This window comes from Notamacropus eugenii, chromosome 1 (assembly GCF_028372415.1).
Source record: "Notamacropus eugenii isolate mMacEug1 chromosome 1, mMacEug1.pri_v2, whole genome shotgun sequence".
Classification (NCBI taxonomy): domain Eukaryota; kingdom Metazoa; phylum Chordata; class Mammalia; order Diprotodontia; family Macropodidae; genus Notamacropus; species Notamacropus eugenii.
Genome location: NC_092872.1, coordinates 120743561 through 120754070, shown reverse-complemented (window position 1 = coordinate 120754070; position 10510 = coordinate 120743561).

The following is a 10510-nucleotide window of genomic DNA, read 5'->3' as shown; positions in this document are numbered from 1 at the left end:
GTGTCTTGCCAAGAAACTGAATCACTTCCATTTGAACTGTTTTATGAAGATTCTGAAAATCACCTGACAGAAAAAGATACCAGATATTGGGGTCCTTCCTCAAACTGCCAAGCATTCAAACTCTCCTGCAGGTAACACAACCCTGATGGGCTGCCCATATTCTTCTAAAGCAAAAAGTATGTTTCCCTAAATAACTCTTTTATGAAGAACTCACAAAAGGCAAGTGCTCACATGGAGGTCAGAAGCAACAATACAAGAACACTCACAAGGTCTCTGGAAAACTTTGTGATCAATTTTGTGACATGAGAAAAACTCCCAGCAAGGCATTCCTGCATCAAAGAAGGTGCAGTGCTCTAGGAATGAAGTGGAGTTACAGTAACTCAGAAGACACATGAAATGCAGAAATTTAGAAACATCTCCACTCCAAATTTCATGTGAAATATTTGTGTCTGAACTACGATGAAGCCTTCCAAGATTATATCGATATGATTGGCCACAATTCTGCCCTGACACTGACAAAATGATGCCATTTGGGTCCTCTTTGATAATGAAAGACAACAATCAACTAACGTACAGTTGATGAGGGTGACACATGAGTAGCCACAGCAAGATCAATGTTTGGGAGGCTCTGAAAGAACATGTGGGCGAGAAGAGGTTATCAGGCTGATTAGCAAACTGAAAGTCTGCAGAGAGATTGTGCCTTCTTAATTATTGTATGTCTGTGAAACTTGGGCAGTATAGTAATCCCATGCCAAGAAACTGAAATGCTTCAATTTGAATTGGGATGAGATACCAGACACCATGGTCCACAGAATTACCAAACATTCAATCTCTACTGCAGAGGGTTTTACTCTGATGGGCTTGACACATAGCCTGCATGCCAAATGTATGTTTACCTAAAGACCATTTTATGGAGAATTTGCATGAAGCAAGTGCTCAAATGGGGTTCAGAAGAAATAAGACACTTTCAATATCTTTCTGAATAAGTTTTCAATCCGTTGTAAGACGTGGAAGACACTGGTACAGTCCCATCCATTATGGCGTGCTTGCATCACCAGCTTCATGAACTAAGCAGCATTGCAGCAACTCAAAAGAAACGTGAGATGTACACATTTGGACACATCTCTATACCAAATGTTCAAATGGACTATTTGTGGCCTACCTTGATATGGCCTCCCAAGGTCATATTGTTCTGATAATCAATTCGGATATATGGTACATTGATTTTGACACAGAGATGTCATTTGGAACTCTTCAAGTATGAAGGACAATAAAAAACCAGCCATCATATACACAAAATACATAAATGCATACTTCATCGCTTTATGATTTCTGGAAGTCCTCATATAAGCGTATCTTCTTAACATACCAAGCGACAGCACCTCATCACTGTTTACCTATCATGTTCCTTTTGAATAAAGCAAACATTTTCAGAGTTATAATATAGTTGTCTTCATTCCAACAAGTTTCAGTGATAATTACATGATTAAAATTAACCTCTTGAGGGAGGACTTTACTTCAGCTGACTTGTTTTCAATTTCTGTTTACATTTTCATGTAGATACTTGAATCCATTACTTATACTACTAGTTCTTTTGTTAGACTTTGTCTCCTATACACTTCTGGGTGTCTCAATTACCATGTTCCTTACATTCTAGTCACTCATTTTAATGTCTAAACTGTATGTGTGGGAATTTTTTCTCCTTTCCTTTTAAATTTAAAATATTTTTGATAGATTTGCAAGATAACAGGGAAAATTATACTTTTCACTCGTTATTGGTATAGAGAATCATTTGTGAAAGTCACCACTATCTGTCCATATTTTCATCAATAAACTTTATATTCTTGTGTTATTCTCATTAAAATTTCATCAATATTAAAAAAAAACGATATATAAAATGGTAGTTATTGATCTCTCCTGATTATCTTCCTTGGTTATTAGTATTTTCCATGATCCCCCTCCTCCATTTACAGTCTCTTCCTTTCTTTGGGAAATCCTCAGTGCTTTTAAGATTATGTTCCCTCCTTCATAGATTTCCTCAATTTCTCCTTGATCTGGTGCAGTACTTCTTCGTGATTTTATCTTCCTGCACAATATTTTGACTCTTTCATATAGTATATCAAGGATTAAAATGTTAAGGTTTAACAGGGTGCCATTTATGACAAAAATAGATTAGTATAGAAACACTGAGAATTCCCCTCACCAATCCATGTCTATTAAGAATCTAGACAATATGTATTGTATGTATATGTGTACATATGCATGCATACACACAAATATGCAACCACACAGACATGTATGAGTGTTTGTATTTGCTTCTGCTTTCATATATGTTTGTCTGAAAAATGTTTTATTTAACTCAACTTTTGCAAGTTCAGTTTTCTATAATAATTTCATTTTATCGGGATTGGTTATGTCCTTCTGATAATATATTTTTTAAAAAATATTTTTATTTCGCTAAGTATTTCCCAATGACATGTAAAAATTTTAAATAATCATTTAAAAAATTTTGAGTGCCAAATTTCGTCCATTCTTCCTGCCTTTTCCCCAAACACTGAGAAAGCAGTGATTTTGATTATAAGTATATATATGTATGTATATATGTATATATGTATGTATGTATGTATATGTATGTATGTATATGTATATATGCATATATATACATATATTATAGTATATAAGTATATATTATATATATATGTTATAGTATATAAATATATAAATATATATAATGCAAAACACATGTAAATAGTTACTATGTTGCAAAAAGAAACACAAAGAAAATAAAATGGCTAATAAAAATAAAGATAAAAATATCCTTCAATGTATATTCAGAATTCACCACTTCTCTCTGTTGAGGTAGCTACAGTTTTTCTTCATGAGTTTTTTGGAATTGTTTTGGATCACTGTCTTAATCTGATTAGCTAAGTATTTAGCAGCTGATCATACTTAGAAGTTATTGCTGTTCCTGTGTGTAATGTTCTGGTTCTTCTCAATTCACTTTGTGTGACATCATATAAGTCTTTCTAAGTTGTTCCAAAATTCTCCTGTTCATCATTTCTAGTACGATGACTGCATTTCATCACTATTATATACCACAATAGCCATTTCCCAATTGATGGGCATCTCCTTGATTTCCATACTTTGGTCATCCCAAACTTGTTACTATAAATGCCTTTGTACAAGTAGGCACTTTTCACTTTTCTTTTGTCTTTATTGGGGGGTACTGACCTTCTAGTGGTATGCTTGAGTAAAATGCTATTCACAATTTTATCACCCTCTTCGGCTTAGTTTCAAATTGTATTCCAGAATGTGGTTGGTCTAGTTAAAAATTCCTCCAACAATGCATTGATGTTCCAAATTTTCAGCTTCTCCTCTAGCATTTCTCCTTTTTATTTCTGTCATGTTGACTAGAGGGAAAAATGAGATCTCAGATTTTTTAAATTAACATTTCTCTAGTGAGTACCAATTTTGAACATTTTCATGTGATTGTCAATAGCTTTGATTTCTTTTTTCTGAAAACTGTCCATTAGTATCCTTTAAAAATTGTGGAATGACTTTTGTTTTTAAAATTAGTCTCAGTTCCCTATATATTTTAGGAATGAGACTGCTATGAGATAAAATAACATGGACACTCAATTTGGCATGAAAATCTATGTTATAATACAGGAAAGTAGAGAGAAGGGGGTAAATGGAGGTTGTCGGAATCATGGAAAGGAAGGAAAATGGGAGGAGGGTGTAAGTAGAAGTAAGTGCTTTTGAGAAGACATGGGGTCAAAAGTGAAAGTAGAATAAATGAGTGGCAGGATAGGAAGGAGGGAAATGTAGTCTTTTACAATACGACAGTTATGGAAGTGTTTATGTATAACATGTATAACCTATATTGAATTGCTTGCCTTCTTAGTAGAGATGAGTAGGGAGTAAGGAATGGAGTTTTAAAACTTAGTGTTAAAAATTGTGTTTACTTGTAACTGGGAAATAACATATACACGTAATGGGGTACAGAAATTTATCTTTCCATAGAAGAAAATAGAGAGGATGGGGATAAGAGAAAGAAGGGATGTGATAGAAGGGAGGACGGATTGGGGGAAGTGGTAATTAGAATGCATACTGTCTTAGGGTGGAGGGAGGGGAGAGATGGGGAGAAAATTTGAAACTCAAAATCTTGTGGAAGTGTCCGTTGAAAACTAAAAATAAATTTAAAAAAAGAAACACACTCACAAATATGTGTGTGTGTGTATATGGATATTCACACTCATATTTGAAAATCTTGTGTGAATCGGATGTGCACATGTAGGGGAATGGATTATCCATGAATGTACAATAAATATTAGTTAATCCAAAAAGTAAATTTACGGAAGACCCCATGAAATATTTGGGAGTCTATCTGTCCAAACAAAACCAGGGACTATATTAACATAACTACAAAATACTTTTTGCATAAATAAAGTCAGATCAAAACAATTAGAAAAAAATTAGATGAGTGTTGGTAGACTGAGCTAAAACAACAAAAATGAAAATTCTGTCTAAATTAGTTTACTTATAAATTTAGCAAAAAATTATTTTCTAGAGCTAGGAAAAATAATATCATGATTCCTCTGGGAAGAACAAATGGTCCAGAGTAACAAGGGAATTAATGAAAAAAAATGCTAGGGAAGACAGCCTAGTGATACCAGATCTTAAATTGTATTCTAAAGCGACAATCATCAAAACCGCTTGGTACTGGCTAAGAAATAGAGGGGAAGAATAATGGAATATGTTAGGTACATATGACACAGTAGTCAATGATTACAGCAGTCCGCTATTTCATAAACCCTAGGCCCCCAGCTTCTGGAATAAGAAATCACTATTTGACAAAATAATGCTAGAAAAAACTGGATAATAGTGTAGCAGAAACTGGGCACAGACCAATACATGATACCGTAAACTAGAATAAAGTCCCAATGGGTATGTGATCTACATATAAATACTTATACTATAAACACGTAAGGGTAGCAAGAAATGGTTTATTTATCAGATTTATGGAGAATGGAGAAATCTATAACCAAATAAGAGATAGAGAACATTATGACATGCAAAATAGATAATTTTAATTATATTAAATTGAAAGCATTTGCGCAAAAAAAGCCAATGCAAACCAAGATAATTCGGGTAACAGAAAACTGGGAAAGAAGTTTTACAACTAATGATAAAGGTCTCATTTCTAAAACATATAGAGAACTGGGTAAATTTACTCTACAAATCATTCCTCAATTGGTAGATGGTCAAAGAATATGAATAGGCCCTTTTCAGAAGAAAAATAAGTATAAATCTATTTATAGCCCTACGACAAAATTCTCTAAATCACTACTGATTAGAGAGATGCAAATTCAAACAACTCTGAGGTACCACATCACACCTATCTAATTGGCTAACATGGCAACACAGGAAGGTGATAAATGCTGGAGAAAATGCGGGAGAGTTGCACCACTAATTCATTGTTACTGGAGCTGTGATCTGATCCAATCATTATGGACAGCAATTTGGAACTGCACCCAAAGGACCATAAAAATGTACATATGCTGTGATCCAGCAATACCGCTTCCAGGTCTATATCCCAAAGAGATCATAAAAATGGGAAAATGACCCACATGTCCAAAAATATTTGTAGCAGCTCTCTTTCTATTGGCCAAGAACTGGAAATCAAGGAAATGCCCATCAACTGGGGAATGACTGAAAAAGTTGCTGTATATGAATGTAATTCTACTTTGCTATATGAAATGAGGAACAGGTGGACTTCAGAAAAACCTTGAAAGACTTATTTGAACTGATGCTGAGAGAAATGAGCAGAACCATGGGAACATTATACATAGTGTAAGCCATAGTGTGTGAGTACTGTTTCTGATAAAATTTGCATTTCACAGCAATTCCATAGGATTCTTGATGCAAAATGCCATCTACATCCAGTGAAAGAACCATAAAATTGGAACAAAGAATGAAGCAGACTATTTTCTCTTGTGTTATGTTTTGTTTTGTTTTTTTCTCATGGTTTTTCTCATCCATTTTAATTCTCCTGTGTAATGTGACTAATGTTAAAATGTGTTTAATAAAAATGACTGTGTATAACCCCTAGAATATTGCATGCCATGTTGGGGAGGAGGAAATTTAAAATATATTGAAGTGATTGTTGAAAACTGAATACAATAAATTAATGATAAAAAGCATTGGAGACGAGAAGAATGGCAGAATAGGTTATGAAGAGATTTCAAATAATTTTTTTATATTTAATTGTCCAGTTTACAGAAACCCACTGGGGACTCTTAAATAGGGGGAATCATGTCATCAAATTGCTTTTTTAACATCAATTTGACAGTGGAATGGAGGATAGATGGGAGTGAGCAAAGACGGGTCAAGAGAATAATCAAAAGGCTGTTCAAATAGTTCAGGTATAATGTAATGAGATAGTCTACTAGGACAGTGGAAATTTCATAGAAAAGAAAGGGGATGTAAATGCAATATGCAACAAAACAGAACTAATAATAAGCTTGGCAAATTCATTGTATATGGGCGGTAAAAATGAGGAGTTAGCAAGCCTGAGGGACTGGGATGATGATGATGTTGCTGATATTAATAGGAGAATTAGGAAGAGTGGAAGACTCTCCTGGGGATAACGATAAAGAATTTAGTGTTAGCACTTTCAAGGTGTCTTTTGTGAAAAGCAGTTTGGGATATTCAGTAGACAATTGAAGGTGTGAGATTGAATGCTATAAGAGGTTCGGATTTGATTAATTGACATGAAAACCATAAGCATAGACATGATAAATGTATCCATGAAAGCTGATAAGTTTGTCAAGCAAAAAGAGTAGGGTCTCATCAAAAACCTATAAAAATCAATTACATTTACTTTACCTTTATCTCAGTTATGAGCAGCAGTTTATCTATCTAAAAAACAAGGGAATTAAATTAAAATATCTAAAAATCAATTTCCATATCTCATCTTTTGATCAGATATTATTTGCTGGAAGAAGAATGAAACAGTTAAGGAGGCCTAGGGGAAAAAGGTTTGTCATAATAAAGAAAATGACATTCATGAAAGAATTCTAACGTTTTTGAAAGTACTCTATATACATTATTTGATTTCATTCTTATGACTCTTGTGAAATAATTGCCATAGCTATTATCATCTGAATTTTAAGGAAAAAAAATCAAAACTTAGGGACACTGAGTTGGGAAAGGATCAGGAAGGAACTATTCCTTTGGGAATTATGGGAAGATTATGATTTACTAAATATGAAGATCAGTTCTTCTTAAAGGAGGGAGTAATTCAACTTCATTTTATTCTTTATGTTCACTTTGGAACTTTAAATTATTTAAAAACATCACATGGTGGAGACAAGATGGCACCTAAGCTCTAAGACAAACTCCTTTAGATAGCTCTAAAAAGAGAATTTGAACGGATTTTGGAGAGGCAGAATGCAGTAGGACTCAGATTGTGGGAGATTTCCAGACCAGGAGATACTAGGAGATCGACAGGAAGGATCTGCTTCTCGATGCTGGAAGAGCACAGAGCACACAGCACACAGACTGTAACAGCGAAGTCCCTGCAGTGACAGGGCCAAGCAGGAAGCCCAGGCAATTGGAAGCAGTGGTCGCACTAAGGAATCTCGGACATATCAGCTCAGGGTGGAAGTTCAGTGGAACCGAGTGAGTGAGAGCCACAGAGTCCCATGTAGCTGCAGTGGCTGCTGCTGAGGCTATCAGTCCACAAATTAAATGTCTATAAATCACCCACTTGAACTTTCAGGAACCAAGATTGCTGAATGATCTGTAAATTCTCTACCCCTTCCCCTGTGGACCTTAAAAAACCCATGAAATAGTTCCCCAGGAAAATCCTGGAATAGTGGAATCAACTGAAGGAGCAAACAGTCTCTTAGCCTGTGAGGCTAGTAAAATTGGAAAGGAGGGTCCCTTTTGCTGTGGTTAAAGGGGACCAATGCAGGACATAAACTGTCCCAGATAACCCCAATTCAGTGGAATGCCTCAGCACAGCCAAGACAATAGGGAAGACACTACTGCAAGCATTAATTTACCTGCCTGTGCTCAGGAGAGGAGACCTCATGTGACCAGTCTACCCTTCCCCCCTCCCTTAACCCATATGGCTCCTGGGTAACTCTGGGGAGACAAAGAAAGACTTTATCTACCTCTGCTTTGGCACATCAGCTAGCTGAGTACCAGGTAAGCTACAGCACTCTAGTCTCTAGCTGAAAGAACCAGAGGCCACAAAACACAAAGCCTCCAGTTCTAAATGCAAGAAAGGTGGAACACAGACACCTGTTCCACAGAAGCAGAGATCCACTTTACAAGCCAGGACAAAGGTAATCATTATGAGCAAGAAGAAAAAGATACGACCATAGAATCTTTCTCGAAACAAGGACCAAAACATGAATATCAAAGAGGGCAGCATTGAGAGTGCACTCACATCTGAAATTTCAGAAGTCAAAATGACCTGGATTCAGTCCCAAGGAACATTCTTGGAAGAGCTCAATAAGGATTTCAAAAATCAAATTTGAGAAGTAGAAAAAAAAAACGGGACAAGGAGTTGAAAAATATGAAAAAAAAGAAATAACAGAAGAATTTAAAAGAAAAATTGGACTAATGGAAAAGGAAGCACAAAACCTAACTGGGAAAAATTAACAAATAAAAAAGTACAAAAGTAACTGGAGAAAATAACTTCATAAAAGCAACAATTGGACATATGGAAAAAGGAGATGCAAAAGCTGACTGAAGAAAACAATTTGATAAATATTAGAATCGAACAACTAGAAGGTAATGAGTCTATGAGACCTTAAGAACCAATCAAACAGAATCTATAGAATGAAAAGACAAAAGAAAATGTAAAATATCTAAATGTAAAAACAAATGACCTGGAAAGTAGATCAAAGAAAGAAAATTGAAGGATTATCGTCCTAAGAGAAAGCCATGATGAATAAAAGGAACCTGAAAAATATCTTCCAAGAAATCATCAAGGAAAATTGCCCAGAATTCTTAGTTGCAAAGGGCAAAATAGTCTTCGAAAGAATCCACCTCTTGAAAGGGATCCCAAACTAAAAACACCAAGGAATATCATTGCCAAATTCCAGAACTATCAAGTGAAGGAGAAAATACTGCAGGCAGCCAGAAAGAAACAATTCAAATATCGAGGAGCTACAGTGAGGATCGCACAGGACCTTGCAGCTTCTACATTAAAAGATGAAACGGATTGGAAGATGATAATCTGGAAGGCAAAGTGCTGGAACTACTATCAAGGATCAATTACACAGCAAAGTTGAGCACAATATTCCTGCCAAGGAGATGGACATTCAATGATATAAGGAATTTTCAGACCTTCCTGATGAAAAGACCAGAGATCAATAGACAATTTCATCTTCCAACGCAGGTCTCAAGAGGCATAAAAAGATAAACAGAGAAGAAAAACTTGTTATTCAATATGACCAAACTGTTTACATCCTTATAAGGGAAGATGATACTTATTAATCATAAGAATTGTATATTTATCATAATATAATGAAAGGGATATACATAAATAGAGTGAGTAGTTAGAAAGTAAATGATGTTATACTATACTACAAACGTGATTTAAGGGTACGAAGGGACTGTAACGGGAGACGTGAAAAGCAGGCAGAAAAAGGTAAATTACATCACATGAAGAGACTCAAAAATATATTACCTTAGAGGGAAAGAGGTGAGGGATATGAGCATTGTTTGAGAGGTACTCTCATCTGATTGGATTTCAAGGAGGATACAACAAACTCAGTTAAGTATAAAGATACAACTAAGTCTATAGGCACGGGGAGGGGAAGGGGAAAAGAAATGCAAAGGGAGGCTAAAAGGGAGGGAAGAAGCTGTAAGGAAAAGGGGAGTAAAACGGAGGCAAGATTGAAGGAGGCAGTTGTCAAAAATTAAAACTCTATTGTTGAGGGGAAGGGAGGAGAGAGAACTAAAATCATAAACAGGGGAAAATATGACGGAGGGAAAGACACAGATGGTAAACATAACCGTGAATGTGAATGGGATGAACTACCCCATACAAAGGAGACTGAGAGCAGAATGGATTAAAAATCATAATCCAACAATATGTTGTTTACAAGAGACACATTTGAAAAGGGGGATACACACCGGGTAAAGGTAAAAGGTTAGAACAGAATGTATTGTGCTTCAGCTAATGTAAAAAAACAGAGGTAGCAATCCTAGTCTCATACAAAGGAAAAGCATAAATAGATCTAATCAATAGCAATAAGTAAGGCAACTATACATATACAGTCCAAGTGGTATGGCACCCAAATTTTTAGAGAGGTTGAGGGAGTTATAGGAAGAACTAGACAGCAAAACTATACTGGTGAGGGACCTTAACTTCCCCCTTTCGTAACAATAAATTTCCTCAAAATAAGCAAGAAGGAAGATAAGGAGGCGAATAAAACTCATGATAAGGTAGATATAATAGATCTCTGGAGAAAACTGAATGGAAATAGAA